Here is a 17,358-nt window from a genome sequence, read left to right as displayed (position 1 = left end):
TTTAATGCATCTTAATCATGCTATAAAGGTTCCTAAAGATTGCCATATTGAAGCTAATTGAATGACAAGACAATGCATTGATTGATTGTTTAGTATTCCCAAAGACATACGGTCGGCCGTCGGCTCTTGTACTTTCTACTTTTGCGTAATTCACTATTTCAGGCATTTAAATAAATTATGTTTTTTACAGATTTTTATCAATAATGCAAACATTCTTCGCTTCCATGCAGGTGCTCCCTCGGTTAACTAGTGATAACTATATTAAGATAATATGTTATGAGGAAAATAATGAATCAGGTCATTAAGGAAACTGACAGGGAAGGTGTGCCTACATTAAGACAATTTCAGTAGAATTATAATATATGGAACGCAATAAGCAATATTGGATACTTGTGGGCTGAAATAAAAAAGTAAAAAATGAAAGGTTCCTGTAAACAATTATGCCTGCAAATGATGAATTTTGAAGAAACTCCGGAAACTATCACAGATGATATAGTATAGGACTTCAACAATGAAGATGTTAACAAGTTAATTGAATATCACTCAGAACCTCTGTCAAATGACTGCTTAATTACAACAACTGGTAAATGAAATACACAGTTAATGTCCTTACATTTCCTTAAAAAGCTGATAAAATTGTCTTTGACAGTAAAAAATATGAATGAAGCCTTATCTATTTTGAAAATTAAATACAGCATGTTATTATATAGAACTCTTTATCAAGAAAACAAAAAATATGGAAGTATTTAACTAACTCTTGAAAAATTTATAAAGAATCACCTGAAAGCACTTAAACACCTCATTAACTTAATTAAAAAATACATATTTTTTACATCCCTCGACTTTCGAACATTCAACATTCGCACACATTTTCAGGAACCAATTATGTGCGAAAGTCTACTGTATTTCAATGCTTGGGACAAGATGTCGCTCTAATGGTTAGTAATACTGTAATTATATGTCTGTATACTGATAACATAATGAATCATTACATGCAAGAACATTTTTTGCTCTAATTATAATTGAAGCTGTAAGGTTTAAATATCAAATCAAAATACATATAAATTTTAAATCCTTATTTCAGATTTGCTGTCACAATTTTTGAATGTGTAAGTACAAAATGAACCAGTGCAAGATCTGTTTGTTTGATCCCATATCGTTGAAATATACTTATTCTTCTGACATTCTCAATTATTAAAAGGTGTCAAACCAAAAAATAAAGTCACTAATTATTTTCATTAAGGTTGTGTAAGGTATCTCATCATTTCCCTATCCGCACCATGTGGTGCATAGGGCACTGCATTGGCGCATCAAATGCAGCATATTTCATCATCGGTTACATGAAGGTGAGGTGATCAATCTTACACTTCAGGTGCTATTCGAGGGACTGAAACATTGCAGTGAACGTTAAGAATAAATATTTTCTGTTGATCCTGCCAGGAATCGAACTTGGGACCTCAAGCACGGTCGGCAAACGCTCCGACTACTACCCTACGAGGGAGACATATCTCTACCCAATTTCCTTTTCCAGAATTTACATAAGAGTTGCTGTAAAGCCGAAAACGCTCGTCCAGGGTTCTGCTTTCATTTTTCAAGCAGAACTGTTTCCTTTGTCAGCTTGGACACGGACAAAGGGTATGCAATATTATGTTTCCTAGAATTCGAGTTCATTGTTGGTTGCCATAAAGGAATAATAGAGCATAATATATTTAATCAATTTATTCTAAATTTGTTGCAACAGAGAGGGAAAACATTTTTGAGAAGAGAATATGGAAGTATGGGCATTTACAGGGCTTATGACCAAATTGAATTTTATTAAATTATTTCTCCCTAGGGAGGAAATCCAGCCAGTCCGCAAGTATTTGGACGTACTCATAACATTGTTTTATTTATTTTCACTATGGTACCATATCCATAGTCTGTATTTTTTTTTTTTTTTAATGTTATGTTGAATATGCATATTAACATTTAAGATTGTTTTTATTTTATTTTTTATGGCTTACAAATAATGAACAATACAATAAATTGGTATAATATCAAAATTTGTTATGTTTAGAAATTTTTCATGAATTAAATGTGAACACAACATGCACAAATAATAAATAAAGTAAAAAAAAAAACTTTTTTTAATCGACTAAATTTAATTTTTGTAACTTTTTATAATTTTTATGTGTATTTTACATTTTTTTGGACTTTAATATTGTTATTTTAATTTCACTAGATTTTTTCCCCTATGCTTATTATTATGGCATAACACGGCAACAGCCTAAAAAAAATCAGTACATTAATATGTAAACTGTGAATCAATTGAGTTAAATTGGGTTGTGGTCCTATGACTATCGTCATGGACTCACGGTTCAAAGGTCCGTGGTTAGAATCCCATTCCATCCCAACTTGATTCCTATTTTCTAATAGAGAGTTAAGCTAGGGTTTCCTAGGACAGCGATGCCCGTATTTTAACGGCCGTAGTGAACGGTGATGCGGTGGATAACCGTCGTAACGGTGACTAGAGAGTGGTTTCCTAAGAAAACAGTATTATCAACACCATTTAACACCGTTTCCCTAGAAAACCACTCTCTAGTCGACGTTACGACGGCTATCCACCGCATCACCGTTCACTACGGCCGTTAAGATACGGGCCCCGCTGTCCTAGGAAACCCTAGCTTTATTTACAACTCGTCGAAAATGGCCCTCAAAATTAAATGTTTAAGTTAAATGTTAAATCTCTTTTAAAAAAATATATAGTGAATTTTTATATGGTAGAATAAATAAATGCAGGTAATCATCATCATCATTTCAATTCCGCACCTAATTGCATAGGGCACTGCATTGGTACACCAATCGCAGCGTATCTTGATCTTTTTGTTACTTAAAGAAAAGATGATCAATCGTGCGCTTGGGGTGCCAGTCAAGGGACTATGAAATATTGTACTGTAAAATCACCTTTTAAAATAAATATTTCATGTCTACCATGTCAGGAACTGAACCTGAGACCTCTTGCATGATAAGCAAACAAGTTGAGAGGATGTGAGAATACATTTTCTTGTAACAAAAGGTAATATAAATAAAAATAATTTCAAATGTACTGTTTTCGTAAAACTAACTAACTAAAACTAAAGTAAATACAATTCTTGGCCAGAGCCCTTATTTCTCCCGGTGAAAGTGATCACATTAAGGTTCCTTATATTTGAAATATGTGTTTAAATATTTATGTGTGAGATATGACTATATTTTAATTACGTGTGAAAAGGAAACTAAAACACCAAAATATTTTTTCAATAACAGTACTTGCACTGTAGTTTATAAGTTTTTAGGTATAAAATAATAAAAAAGAACTACAAAAAACTAACTAGAATTTAGCTAATGCTCTACATTTGTGAGAAAAGGTTTGAGTGTTTGATGTAGTTGTTGTAGACTCATTTCTGTAGTCCGCTTTTCTGCTCTGCCACATATTTACTCCCATTTTCTCAGATGATCATAAAGGTGTTAAAAATTGACACCAAATTGCAACATTTGATATTTCCTCTTTGCTAAAAATAAATAAACAAAAAATTATATAATTTACAATACATTTTTAATTACATTTATTACAAAATGACATACTAAAATAAGCACTTAAAATAGTAAAATATATCTTATTTAGGTTAGTTGGAAGTTATTCATCAGGTATTGCAATAAACCTGCCAATATACATATTTTTGTATATTGTACTAAAGTTCATCAGTACACTCAAAAATCAAGCACCTTAATTATTCCGCATATTGTTAAACCTTTTAAAAAGAAAACTTTGAAGACTATATTTTGTGATTTATATGTTTTATTTCTCAGAGCAAATTATTATGCAGTAAAGGTAATATTTTTAAAGATGTCTGTAGGTATTGTGATTATGATATTGCAATTCAAATATGTGTAAGCTGATTAATTCTAAATATTCAAAATGATATAAGCGATGTCATATGTAATAGTATAACTTAGTATTTTCCATATGGTGACAAATTTCCTTTTGTTAGGACATGCCAACGTGAGCTGTAGAGAAAATATTTAATATAATATGAATTTTAAACTAATACAAGATATTTTAATAGTACTTACTTAATTTTAAAAAATTCTTATGTACTTTGGCTCTTAATCTGTTTGGTAATAAAAAAACATTTGAAAAAATAACAAATTGGGTATTATTTAAAGCAAATCTAATAAATAGTTTAATATGGAAATGAATGATGATTGATATTTAAATATACAAATGTATAATAACTGTGTAGGTAGTGATATTTCATTGTTTTTGCAACATCTTTAATACCCAGACTGGTATCTTAACTATAAAAATATATATATTACAATTTTTATAATAATAACTGAAGTATTGTATCCTTTTTTATTTAGATTTATCTTTATAATAAAGATATCAGTCATAAAGGTGTAGCGACGAATCTTGCTACTGATTATTTCAGATTTGTGAATTTAAGTACCACTTATCTTTCATTTTTTAGTAAATTACAATTTAAAATGAGAATTTTCAATAGTGCAAAAAAAACTTGAATTACTTAATAAACAATGTGTCCCACCTCCAAGCAGATGACGAATATATCCTATAGTTTGATATCCATATATTCCATTACAGCATAAATTTAAAGAGCCAATCGATATCATCCCTTCGAAAGATCCGCTTTACTGGTTTAATATAATCTGAAAAAATACACTTATAAAGGTTCAATTATTTACAGATGTTCTAAAAGAGAATGAGATTTTTTTTAGAAGATAATATCATTAAAAGTCTAGACATTTATAGAGCTTACTATTTACTACTATTATTATTAATATTGATATAATATTTGTTTTAGTGCAAAGGTATATTTAAACACCACTATTCTTAACATAAATTATATTATATTACAATAACCTTAATAATATTGTATCCTTTTTATAACACATGCTGTGAGCTATTATAAAGGGTGATGGGTTTAGCAAAATTAAATATCTTATGTGTATGCATGTCCAATTGTCTTTCATTGTTTCTTAATAAACATTTGTAATTTTTCACGTCTCTGAGGGAGTTTGTCGTTACAAGATTCTCTTACTTTTTTAACATATTGTTTTCTGGATATTATGTATACCTGTGTTATTTTTATAAATACCTAATTTTACCTTTTTATTTTCATTATTTCTATATGTGTGAATTAAGATGTTCTATTTTGTAATGTACATATATATGAATAAATAAAATTGAAATACCACCACTAAACCACTAATAAAATAAATATTAATTATGAGGAAGACTAATGAACAAAGAAGACCAAAAAAGAGATGGCATGACCGAACCCAACAAATTATTTGAGAAGGATCTCATCAGTGGTACGGGCGGTACGGCAATACTTTGTAAGGCTCCCCTCCCACTAGGCAGCCTGGCTGCGGCAGCTAATACTACATATGACGGCTTATTAGATACCGCACACTAGGCAGCCATTAGAACGCGTTTGACGTGCACGGCAGCCAACTGGCTGCCTGCAGCCAGAACGAGACAAAGCAAATGTATGTGACTGCCTCAGTCTCCGCGCACTTGTCGTAGCAGCCAGAAGTATTTTATGAAACGAATTTGCAATGACTTTCGATACAGAAGATCTATAAAATAATTTTGAAATGAACCCTTTCAAGTAAAGGATGAATTCAATATCTTCTTTTTGGTTTGCGTTTCTTACGAGATAAAATGTAAACAAAAACATCTTCCACATCCATTTTATTTGGACTGGCCGTCAGGCTGGCTGCTTTAACTGGCTTTGCAAAATTTTGACTGCGGCAGCCGAGCTGCCTAGTGGGCGGGAAGCCTAATTATCAACAAAAAACTTAAAGGGGAACATAAAAGCTGTTAATATATTACTTGCGATTTTAACCAAACAAAAATACTGCTGAAACGACAAGTATTTACATACATAATAATTATTTACATTACGAATATCAACAATTAAAACTAACAGTTCGCAGTAGCGGTATTGCTGTACCACTGCGGATATGGTAATACTTCAAAAGTTGGAAAAATCAGCACACATGCATGAGATTTTGTATGACTGCAAACGCATGTGTGTTGTATATCCTCTGGCTGTCCCGGGGAAAACGGCTTGGTGGTTTGTTTATTTTTTACTGACACTAGCTTATTCTTAACCTTTTACAATTTATAAATATTATAATGATTAACAACTTGAGAAAAACTCGTAAGGTAGGTTTAAACCGTACACAATATATAAGTTTGATTAAAATACCGAATTAGATAAACATACCTTCAAATGATGATTCCTGTTGTCGCGCAAGATGTACATTTAGGGACGCTGTGGTTCGTATGCAAGTTTCTATAGAGTACAGTAGATATTTCACAGAGGTTCTATAAAAATAAACAAAATCCCTAAGGACATGCAGATCCGGGGCATACTTATCATTTACGAAAGTAGTTGAACTGTCACTGTATGTTTGTTTATGTTTTGCATTGTTGCAATATAGAAAGTACAGTTTCGCGTGTAGAAAAAATAAATACCCCACATGGCAAACGTTATAAATTTTCATCAGGATAGCAAAAGCGTTATATTTTGTAATAGGTATATTCATCTCGTCAGTGACGCATGCGCACGAGTATTTTTTCTCATTTTCGCCACTCACGCTCTTGCGGGCAGATATCGAACTATGAAATGTCAATTATAAAACCGTCTAAATAACGAGAAATAACGATTGAGGTTTGGTAAATTCAACATAATTAAGTATTTTGGGTCATTCTTAAGGTCACAATAATGTTTCTATTGAAAATCATTATTTTTGGTTTTATGTGTTCGAATTCATTTACGTAATTTGACATGTAATCATCAGAATTGCCATATAGAAAACCAAGTTTAACCGCGTTCAAAAAATAAAAATCCCTAAATTACACCACGTTATATTCTCGTCCGAAAGTCGAGATCATCTCGTGGGTGTCGAGAGTGATCAGAATACCACTGCTGAACGAATCTGGTAATAGGTATCGTTAAAACCACGCATGCGCACAGCACACAAATAAACTAACCTTGTAAATCTGGCAAACGTCAAACATGCGACCCGCGAGATGTTTCGTTTTTAAAAATGTATGTTTATTTTTTATTGTGAGCTACTAAATTGGCAATTAAATATATTGCGTCATCTGTAAAAACTCAAAAGACGCCATTATACAAATTACGACAAATCCATGTGTGCTCATAAATTGGAGGTTCGTAAGTTTTTTTTAATTTGTCGGGACATTTTTAGTCTTTGTCAAAAAGAACGGAGTTAATACAGGTAAGTACTCGCAATTAATAAGTTTAATCAATATAAACACGTAATATATTGTCAAAATATTAGTCAGATCGATTTGAGGTCTTTTTTCCTCGATCTAGATCTGGCACAGTTCGAGTATGTCAGTCGGTGTTGATTATATTTCAACACTAAATTCGTTTCTAATTTATATTAATTATTAATTTATATATATACATACATTATCAAAGGGAACTCGGGATACACATTTAATGCATCTTAATCATGCTATAAAGGTTCCTAAAGATTGCCATATTGAAGCTAATTGAATGACAAGACGATGCATTGATTGATTGTTTAGTATTCCCAAAGACATACGGTCGGCCGTCGGCTTTTGTACTTTCTACTTTTGCGTAATTCACTATTTCAGGCATTTAAATAAATTATGTTTTTTACAGATTTTTATCAATAATGCAAACATTCTTCGCTTCCATGCAGGTGCTCCCCCGGTTAACTAGTGATAACTATGTTAAGATAATATGTTATGAGGAAAATAATGAATCAGGTCATTAAGGAAACTGACAGGGAAGGTGTGCCTACATTAAGACAATTTCAGTAGAATTATAATATATGGAACGCAATAAGCAATATTGGATACTTGTGGGCTGAAATAAAAAAGTAAAAAATGAAAGGTTCCTGTAAACAATTGTGCCCGCAAATGATGAATTTTGAAGAAACTCTGGAAACTATCACAGATGATATAGTATAGGACTTCAACAATGAAGATGTTAACGAGTAAATTGAATATCACTCAGAACCTCTGTCAAATGACTGCTTAATTGCAACAACTGGTAAATGAAATACACAGTTAATGTAAGGAAAAAGTTGATAAAATTGTCTTTGACAGTAAAAAATATGAATGAAGCCTTATCTATTTTGAAAATTAAATACAGCATGTTATTATATAGAACTCTTTATCAAGAAAACAAAAAATATGGAAGTATTTAACTAACTCTTGAAAAATTTATAAAGAATCACCTGAAAGCACTTAAACACCTCATTAACTTAATTAAAAAATACATATTTTTTACATCCCTCGACTTTCGAACATTCAACATTCGCACACATTTTCAGGAACCAATTATGTGCGAAAGTCTATTGTATTTCAATGCTTGGGACAAGATGTCGCTCTAATGGTTAGTTAATACTGTAATTATATGTCTGTATACTGATAACATAATGAATCATACATGCAAGAACATTTTTTGCTCAAATTATAATTGAAGCTGTAAGGTTTAAATATCAAATCAAAATGCATATAAATTTTAAATCCTTATTTCAGATTTGCTGTCACAATCTCTGAATGTGTAAGTACAAAATGAACCAGTGCAAGATCTGTTTGTTTGATCCCATATCGTTGAAATATACTTATTCTTCTGACATTCTCAATTATTAAAAGGTGTCAAACCAAAAAATTAAGTCACTAATTATTTTCATTAAGGTTGTGTAAGGTATCTCATCATTTCCCTATCCGCACCATGTGGTGCATAGGGCACTGCATTGGCGCATCAAATGCAGCATATTTCATCATCGGTTACATGAAGGTAAGGGGATCAATCTTACACTTCAGGTGCTATTCCAGGGACTCAAACATTGCAGTGAACGTTAAGAATAAATATTTTCTGTTGATCCTGCCAGGAATCGAACTTGGGACCTCAAGCACGGTCGGCAAACGCTCCGACTACTACCCTACGAGGCAGACATATCTCTACCCAATTTCCTTTTCCAGAATTTACATAAGAGTTGCAGTAAAGCCGAAAACGCTCGTCCAGGGCTCTGCTTTCATTTTTCAAACAGGTCTGTTTCCTTTGTCAGCTTGGACACGACAAAGGGTATGCAATATTATGTTTCCCAGAATTTGAGTTCATTGTTGGTTGCCATAAAGGAATAATAGAGCATAATATATTTAATCAATTTATTCTAAATTTGTTGCAACAGAGAGGGAAAACATTTTTGAGAAGAGAATATGGAAGTATAGGCATTTACAGGGCTTATGACCTGTCATTGGCTGGTTTAAGCGGCCACTTTACTTATTGTGTTTAAACATCCAAATTTCCTCAACTCTTCCATCTGTTGACTTTTGTGAAGTAAAAGAGCTGAAACCTTTATCATGTGGGTGAGATTCATCCATCGAGCAACAAATTTAGATTGGAATAACTCCCTAGGTAGGAAATTCAGTCAGTCCGCAAAATTTGGACATACTCAAAACATTGTTGAATTAACTAACTGGTAAAAGAAGAAGTATAAGAATTGGAAAATTGTTTTTTTAGGTGTTGCCTAGTAGGTGATTTCAGCCGGATGATATGAATGACAGGTCATAAGCTCTGTAAATGCCTAGACTTCCATATTCCCTTCTCAAAAATGTTTTCCCTCTCTGTTGCAACAAATTGAATTTTATTAAATTATTTCTCCCTAGGGAGGAAATCCAGCCAGTCCGCAAGTATTTGGACGTACTCATAACATTGTTTTATTTATTTTCACTATGGTACCATATCCATAAAGTCTGTATTATTTTTTTTTTAAATGTATGTTGAATATGCATATTAACATTTAAGATTGTTTTTATTTTATTTTTTATGGCTTACAAATAATGAACAATACAATAAATTGGTATAATATCACAATTTGTTATGTTTAGAAATTTTTCATGAATTAAATGTGAATACAACATGCACAAATAATTAATAAAGTTTAAAAAAAAAACTTTTTTTTAATCAACTAAATTTAATTTTTGTAACTTTTTATAATTTTTATGTGTATTTAACATTTTATTTGGACTTTAATATTGTTATTTTAATTTCACTAGATTTTTTCCCCTATGCTTATTATTATGGCATAACACGGCAACAGCCTAAAAAAAATCAGTACATTAATATGTAAACTGTGAATCAATTGAGTTAAATCGGGTTGTGGTCCTATGACTATCGTCATGGACTCACGGCTCAAAGGTCCGTGGTTAGAATCCCATTCCATCCCAACTTGATTCCAATTTTCTAATAGAGAGTTATTTACAACTCGTCGAAAATGGCCCTCAAAATTAAATGTTTAAGTAAATCATAAGAACACAAATCTCTTTAAAAAAAATAAATAGTGAATTCTTATACCGTAGAATAAATAAATGCAGGTAATCATCATCATCATTTCAATTCCGCACCTAATTGCATAGGGCACTGCATTGGTACACCAATCGCAGCGTATCTTGATCTTTTTGTTACTTAAAGAAAAAATGATCAATCGTACGCTTGGGGTGCCAGTCAAGGGACTATGAAATATTGTACTGTAAAATCACCTTTTAAAATAAATATTTCATGTCTACCATGTCAGGAACTGAACCTGAGACCTCTTGCATGATAAGCAAACGCGTTGAGAGGATGTGAGAATACATTTTCTTGTAACAAAAGGTAATATAAATAAAAATAATTTCAAATGTACTGTTTTCGTAAAACTAACTAACTAAAACTAAAGTAAATACAATTCTTGGCCAGAGCCCTTATTTCTCCCGGTGAAAGTGATCACATTAAGGTTCCTTATATTTAGAATATGTGTTTAAATATTTATGTGTGAGATATGACTATATTTTAATTACGTGTGAAAAGGAAACTAAAACACCAAAATATTTTTTCAATAACAGTACTTGCACTGTAGTTTATAAGTTTTTAGGTATAAAATAATAAAAAAAAACTACAAAAAACTAACTAGAATTTAGCTAATGCTCTACATTTGTGAGAAAAGGTTTGAGTGTTTGATGAAGTTGTTGTAGACTCATTTCTGTAGTCCGCTTTTCTGCTCTGCCACATATTTACTCCCATTTTCTCAGATGATCATAAAGGTGTTAAAAATTGACACCAAATTGCAACATTTGATATTTCCTCTTTGCTAAAAATAAAAAAACAAAAAATTATTTAATTTACAATACATTTTTAATTACATTTATTACAAAATGACATACTAAAATAAGCACTTAAAATGGTAAAATATATCTTATTTAGGTTAGTTGGAAGTTATTCATCAGGTATTGCAATAAACCTGCCAATATACATATTTTTGTATATTGTACTAAAGTTCATCGGTACACGCAAAAATCAAACACCTTAATTATTCCGCATATTGTTAAACCTTTTAAAAAGAAAACTTTGAAGGCTATATTTTGTGATTTATATGTTTTATTTCTCAGAGCAAATTATTATGCAGTAAAGGTAATATTTTTAAAGTTGTCTGTAGGTATTGTGATTATGATATTGCAATTCAAATATGTGTAAGCTGATTAATTCTAAATATTCAAAATGATATAAGCGATGTCATATGTAATGGTATAACTTTGTATTTTCCATATGGTGACAAATTTCCTTTTGTTAGGACATGCCAACGTGAGCTGTAGAGAAAATATTTAATATAATATGAATTTTAAACTAATACAAGATATTTTAATAGTACTTACTTTATTTTTAAAAAATTCTTATGTACTTTGGCTCTTAATCTGTTTGGTAATAAAAAAACATTTGAAAAAATAACAAATTGGGTATTATTTAAAGCAAATCTAATAAATAGTTTAATATGGAAATAAATGATGATTGATATTTAAATATACAAATGTATAATAACTGTGTAGGTAGTGATATTTCATTGTTTTTACATCTTTAATACCCAGACTGGTATCTTAACTATAAAAATATATATATTACAATTTATATAATAATAACTGAAGTATTGTATCCTTTTTTATTTAGATTTATCTTTATAATAAAGATATCAGTCATAAAGGTGTAACGACGAATCTTGCTACTGATTATTTCAGATTTGTGAATTTAAGTACCACTTATCTTTCATTTTTTAGTAAATTACAATTTAAAATGAGAATTTTCAAGAGTGCAAAAAAAACTTGAATTACTTAATAAACAACGTGTCCCACCTCCAAGCAGATAACGAATATATCCTATAGTTTGATATCCATATATTCCATTACAGCATAAATTTAAATAGCCAATCGATATCGTCCCTTCGAAGGATCCGCTTTACTGGTTTAATATAATCTGAAAAAATACACTTATAAAGGTTAAATTATTTACAGATGTTCTAAAAGAGAATGAGATTTTTTTTAGAAGATAATATCATCAAAAGTCTAGACATTTATAGAGCTTACTATTTACTACTATTATTATTAATATTGATGTAATATTTGTTTTAGTACAAAGGTATATTTAAACACCACTATTCATAACATAAATTATATTATATTACAATAACCTTAATAATATTGTATCCTTTTTATAACACATGCTGTGAGCTATTATAAAGGGTGATGGGTTTAGCAAAATTAAATATCTTATGTGTATGCATGTCCAATTGTCTTTCATTGTTTCTTAATAAACATTTGTAATTTTTCACGTCTCTGAGGGAGTTTGTCGTTACAAGATTCTCTTACTTTTTTAAAATATTATTTTTTGGATATTATGTATACCTGTGTTATTTTTATAAATACCTAATTTTACCTTTTTATTTTCATTATTTCTATATGTGTGAATTAAGATGTTCTATATGAATAAATCAAATTGAAATACCACCACTAAACCACTAATAATAGCCAAGAATTCCTGGCTGCGGCAGCCATTAGAACGCGTTTGACGTGCACTGCAGCCAGAACGAGACAAAGCAAATGTATGTGACTGCCTCAGTCTCCACGCACTTGTCGTAGCAGCCAGAAGTATTTTATGAAACGAATTTGCAATGACTTTCGATACAGAAGATCCATAAAATAATTTTGAAATGAACCCTTTCAAGTAAAGGATGAATTCAATATCTTCTTTTTGGTTTGCGTTTCTTACGAGATAAAATGTAAACAAAAACATCTTCCACATCCATTTTTTTGGACTGGCCGTCAGGCTGGCTGCTTTAACTGGCTGCGCAAAATTTTGACTGCGGCAGCCGGGCTGCCTAGTGGGCGGGAAGCCTAATTATCAAAAAAAAAATTAAATGGGAACATAAAAGCTGTTAATATATTACTTGCGATTTTAACCAAACAAAAATACTGCTGAAACGATAAGTATTTACATACATAATAATTATTTACATTACGAATATCAACAATTAAAACTAACAGTTCGCAGTAGCGGTATTGCTGTACCACTGCGGATATGGTAATACTTCTAAAGTTGGAAAAATCAGCACACATGCATGAGATTTTGTTTGACTGCAAACGCATGTGTGTTGTATATCCTCTGGCTGTCCCGGGGAAAACGGCTTGGTGGTTTGTTTATTTTTTACTAACACTAGCTTATTCTTAACCTTTTACAATTTATAAATATTATAATGATTAACAACTTGAGAAAAACTCGTAAGGTAGGTTTAAACCGTACACAATATATAAGTTTGATTAAAATACCGAATTAGATAAACATACCTTCAAATGATGATTCCTGTTGTCGCGCAAGATGTACATTTAGGGACGCTGTGGTTCGTATGCAAGTTTCTATAGAGTACAGTAGGTATTTCTCAGAGGTTCTATAAAAATAAACAAAATCCCTAAGGACATGTAGATCCGGGGCATACTTATCATTTACAAAAGTAGTTGAACTGTCACTGTATGTTTGTTTATGTTTTGCATTGTTGCAATATAAAAAGTACAGTTTGGCGTGTAGAAAAAATAAATACCCCACATGGCAAACGTTATAAATTGTCATCAGGATAGCAAAAGCGTTATATTTTGTAATAGGTATATTCATCTCGTCAGTGACGCATGCGCACGAGTATTTTTTCTCATTTTCGCCACTCACGCTCTTGCGGGCAGATATCGAACTATGAAACGTCAATTATAAAACCGTCTAAATAACGAGAAATAACGATTGAGGTTTGGTAAATTCAACATAATTAAGTATTTTGGGTCATTCTTAAGGTCACAATAATGTTTCTATTGAGAATCATTATTTTTGGTTTTATGTGTTCGAATTCATTTACGTAATTTGACATGTAATCATCAGAATTGCCATATAGAATACCAAGTTTAACCGCGTTCAAAAAATAAAAATCCCTAAATTACACCACGTTATATTCTCGTCCGAAAGTCGAGATCATCTCGTGGGTGTCGAGAGTGATCAGAATACCACTGCAGGGCTGGTATTCTAAACGAAATTATAGCGCGGTATAGCGCGTTTTTACGTACTAAATACGCATTATAGCGCGCTGTAAACGCGTTCGGAATACCAGCCCAGGGCTGCATTCACCGAGAAGGCATATACAAAAAATTAGGAGGATGTTTTTTTGTGTAAAAAAAAGTTTTTTATGGATCCAAATTAGATTGTTTACTGAAATTCCTTAAAAATTCTACCAATTTATTTCTTTTTACTGGATTTTTGGTAATACTAAAATTATATTGATTGAAATTCAATACATCGCATTCCTGAGTAAAGTGCATCCCTGTTGGTGAGAAAAGGAGAGTTTGACATTTGCAAAAATATTTTTATATTTGAAAATGAATTATTGAAAGTTTTGGAATTCAACTATAAATCAATACCAAGGTAACTACGCGGTTCGTTCATAGAACGCATGGAACCATTTTGGTTCCCCTACATTTTGGCAAATAATGTTCATAGAATAGCATATTTAATAAATTAATTATCAGTCATAATACCTAAAATTAAGATTACTGTAAACAAATTATGAAATAATAGTTTGATTAATAATCGCGATAAATTGTAAAGAAATTTTACTATCGCCTTAAAAAAATATGTTAAAAAGCAACGTAGCCTCCGGCAAAACCATTTACCAGCGCTGTCAAGCACTGGTAAATGGTTGGAAAACGGTTGAAAACCGAGTTGGAAAACAATGTTCAAATACATATTTATCGATATTACCTGTCACCGCATATCCTCACAATTTATTTAATCCAAAACAGAAAAACAATAATTCATTTGAACATTATTTAATTTGAACTAAATTCAATAATTGATATCCAACTTTCGCCTTTGTTCATTTAATATATACGTACGAGTATTTACTAAAATCTAGCAATTGCAAAGCATTGTCAGGTTCAGCTTAATAAGAATAAAATGATCTTTCAGGATCATCAAATTGAGAAGAAAATTGAGGTTGAGAATTTTAAATAGGACTAAAAGGTCGAATTTATTTCGACGGTCTTGAAGAGAAGATATATTTAAGGTAGTTTCTAACTAATTAAACGTATACCTATTGATTTCTGGATAAGCCTAACCTCCAGCCTATCTTTCTCAACTGATTGAACTGATTCAATATTCTTGATGTGAACATCATAATATGGACCAAATAACAGAAGAATACTCTAGGTGCGGGCGAACTAGGGAACAGAATATAGTTTGATTGTAAGAATGAAAAGAAAAAAATACAATTACTTTCAACTGAATACATACATTTACATACAGTAATTAAATCTTGTTTGTTGTCAGAAGTCGTGCTAGGCCCAGAAGATAAGGGTAATCCTGAAATCATATAAATTAACACAGGGTTTTACTCCGGGGAAAGATTTATGTCGTGTATTTACAGTAATAATCACAGATACATTAAATAACGTGGTAATAACGTACTTACGGTAGTAATAATATACAAATATAAAGAACAGTCACGTCATAAAATAAACAAAACTAAACATAAAACGCACAACGAAAACATAAACTTACCTATAAAGGGAAGAGAAGAGAATGATCCAATTTCAGGCAAATTTATGTCTGGCAAAGCGAAAAATAATAACGAGCCATTCCTGTTTTTAAGCGTACTCGGAAAACGTTTGTCACAGATGAAGAAATTTTTTTTAGAATATTGGTTTCGTAAAGTTTCTAACATATCAAAACGTCAAATTCTCCATACCTATTCACGTTACGTATATGAACTTTTTGCGTAAGATGGCAAATAATGTCGAGATGAAATATAATATTTACACTTACACCCAATAACACAACAACTGTTTTTCCAATTTTTAGAAAACACAGTCTAATCTTGCGAACCACTCAGGTCCGAAAGAGATACGGATTGCGGGTCTGCGGTAAGGAAATAAAATGAAGTAAACTAGAAGTAAACAATAATGAAGTTAGTAGTTAGTAGCGTTATGCGAATCGATCCCGAAAATTAAAGTTTTGTTTTATTTGAAAATAGCTGTTAATTTTTGACATTTGTTTATACAGAGAAAGGAAAAATTAATGTCACCCAAGTTAGCGGATTTTGGACTCATATCATTGATTTGACCTTTTTTTGAGTTAGTCGATTATAATGTGAGTGAAGTTGTCGCTTTTTTAGAGACATCTTTGAAAACACAGCCAAACTAGAATAATCTTAAAATGGTTTCGTTTTTGGGTTAATTCTGAAAGTTTATATTTTTTGCCGCTAGATGACCAAATTGAGAAATTTCACCTAGTCGAAACATGTGAGGAATGCCCCTATGTGTTTTGTTATGTTCTGTCTAGTCTTCTTCTTCTTCTTCGTTTTTTCATGGCCTTTTCACATCTCAACTTGGGTGTTCTGGCCAGTGTCGAGTAGTTTTGTTTTTTTTTTTACATATATACACATGTGTTAGTAATATAATATGTAAAAGTTAGTATGTTAGTATTTAATATAATGTATACATATAATAATAAAACATATTTACAGCTTTACACCATTTACAACTAGATATTTACATAGGATTTTAAATACACGTTTATTGGGTGGGGACAGGAGAGTTAGAATATGAATAGGGAATGGGATATTGATATCAGAGAGGTCGGATAGGAAATCAGGATAACAATCATTTATGGGGCATCCAAAAAAAATATGGTTTAAATCTTCCTCATCTAGCTGACATTCGCAAATGGCAGAGTCCCGGACATGGATTCTGAACAGGTGAGAACCATTGCAGCAGTGCCCAATGCGCATTCTGCATATGGAGGATGTCTCAAACTTGTTCAGAATCACTTTGGAAAACCAAGGCTTTTCTGTAACATTTGGTTTCAGTTGGAAAAGATGTTTACCCTTGGCTTGGGAAGAGGCTACCCAATATTCTTGCCATGCGCGAAGTTGCTTCTCCTTCGTCATAACAAGGAGATCACCTAGTGG

The 17,358-nt window shown here is 31.5% G+C and overlaps 3 long non-coding RNA genes across 6 annotated transcripts; 1 reads left to right on the top strand and 2 right to left on the bottom strand.

Moving 5' to 3' along the window:
* The first annotated feature begins 452 nt into the window (after positions 1–452).
* On the top strand, positions 453–1,225 carry LOC148271995 (uncharacterized). Of its 2 annotated transcripts, XR_015824971.1 has the most exons (3): positions 453–583; positions 877–938; positions 1,085–1,225. It is a non-coding gene; the product is annotated as an uncharacterized LOC148271995 (long non-coding RNA). The 2 variants fall into 2 exon arrangements; XR_015824970.1 differs by lacking the exon at positions 453–583 and having other exon boundaries at positions 799–938.
* A 2,043-nt stretch (positions 1,226–3,268) lies between these two features.
* Positions 3,269–6,810, bottom strand: LOC148271994 (uncharacterized). 2 transcript variants are annotated; one of them, XR_015824968.1, is made up of 3 exons: positions 6,273–6,810; positions 4,566–4,686; positions 3,269–3,530 (listed from the first exon to the last, which is right to left on the bottom strand). It is a non-coding gene; the product is annotated as an uncharacterized LOC148271994 (long non-coding RNA). The 2 variants fall into 2 exon arrangements; XR_015824969.1 differs by having other exon boundaries at positions 3,271–3,530; positions 4,545–4,686; positions 6,273–6,597.
* A 4,231-nt stretch (positions 6,811–11,041) lies between these two features.
* On the bottom strand, positions 11,042–14,029 carry LOC148271993 (uncharacterized). Of its 2 annotated transcripts, none has more exons than XR_015824972.1 (3): positions 13,703–14,022; positions 12,215–12,335; positions 11,042–11,181 (listed from the first exon to the last, which is right to left on the bottom strand). It is a non-coding gene; the product is annotated as an uncharacterized LOC148271993 (long non-coding RNA). The 2 variants fall into 2 exon arrangements; XR_015824973.1 differs by having other exon boundaries at positions 11,051–11,181; positions 12,194–12,335; positions 13,703–14,029.
* Between the last annotated feature and the right edge of the window lie 3,329 nt (positions 14,030–17,358).

This window comes from Micrasema longulum, unplaced genomic scaffold (assembly GCF_059751315.1).
Source record: "Micrasema longulum isolate JH-2025_06_02 unplaced genomic scaffold, ASM5975131v1 h1tg002540l, whole genome shotgun sequence".
Taxonomy (NCBI): Eukaryota; Metazoa; Arthropoda; class Insecta; order Trichoptera; family Brachycentridae; genus Micrasema; species Micrasema longulum.
The sequence above is the reverse complement of the archived record's forward strand: the minus strand, read 5'-3'. Positions and strand labels throughout refer to the sequence as shown.